At 43.2% G+C, this 1,250-nt stretch overlaps 1 pseudogene; it reads right to left on the reverse strand.

Annotated features, from left to right (window-relative positions):
* Positions 1 to 793: 793 nt before the first annotated feature.
* Positions 794 to 912, reverse strand: LOC134912507 (5S ribosomal RNA; annotated as a pseudogene).
* Positions 913 to 1,250: the final 338 nt, after the last annotated feature.

Raw genomic sequence — 1,250 nt, forward strand, 5'->3', positions numbered from 1 at the left:
GTAGATTTTATTGGACATACTTGAGCTAAACATGAATGAAGACAGGAGGAACTCCACGCCGTAAACTGTAAGGTAGACCAGTCAAATTGTGGATTGTGCAATTGAAGCCAAGGCATACCCAGTACAATCTCATAGGTAGCTTTTGGTATGACCAGGAATTTGATGAGCTCAGAATGCAGGAAGCCCACTCCCAGAACTACCGACTTGGTCTGCTGAGTGATGGAACCTTCAGCAATACGGCTTCCGTCTACGGCAGTGAGATAAACCGGACGAGACAGCTTTGACACTGGGAGAGAAAGTCTATCCACTGCAGCTTGTGTGATAAAATTCCCGTTAAAACATAACTTTTATTAACTCATTTAAAATAATTCCTCACTCTTATACTCCACCATGTTTGGTTAATAGGATGTATTTATATCTATACACACAAAAGTGCTTCAAAAATTGGAAATGTTCTGGTTAGTCTATCACCAAAAGACTTGTAGGGGGATGTAGACACTATAGTTCTACATCCAATTCCTAACCAACCAGCACAAGCGAAGCTTGTTTTAATGAGACCTCAATGGGTCATGTTTGACCGGACCATTCTTATCAGGAGTATGTGTCCTAACAACAGTATATGCACATATAGGGGTGCCTGCTAGATTCCCCCGTAATTTGGAGACAATAGGTTTAGCTAATTTTAGCTTTAGATATCTAAAAGAAAGAAGAAAGAAACCAGAAGAGAAGAGGGAAAAAAAGAGGAGAGAGAAAGTGGTGATCCTGCTGTTGGTATCCGGTCGGAGAGGGTCATTAATTACAACACCGGGTATTCTCTGGGGGTCTCCCTCACAGGTACTGACCCAGCCCACCACCGTTTTGCTTCCAAGATCGGATGAGATCGGGCTCTGTCGGTGGGGTATGGTAGTAACTTTTTGACGATTGGTCGACCCACCAATGAGAGTGCACTGATTAAAGATTTCAGAAAAAAGGCAAACTGCGGATCTGCTGTCTACGTTAGGCGCAGGTTTTCACCTTTGAATCATAGATGAGAGTCCGCTGATATAAAGAAAATTAAGCTAAAGATAAAGATAAAGGTATTCTTTATATCAGCGGACTCTCATCTATGATTCACAGGTGAAAACCTGCGCCTAAATTGGGTCGACCAATTGCGTCAAAAAGTTACTACCATAACCCACCGACAGAGCCCGATCTCGTCCGATCTTGGAAGCAAAACGGTGATGGGCTGGGTCAGTACCTGTGAGGGAGAC

The sequence above is a fragment of the Pseudophryne corroboree genome, chromosome 4 (assembly GCF_028390025.1).
Source record: "Pseudophryne corroboree isolate aPseCor3 chromosome 4, aPseCor3.hap2, whole genome shotgun sequence".
In the NCBI taxonomy this organism is placed as follows: Eukaryota; Metazoa; Chordata; class Amphibia; order Anura; family Myobatrachidae; genus Pseudophryne; species Pseudophryne corroboree.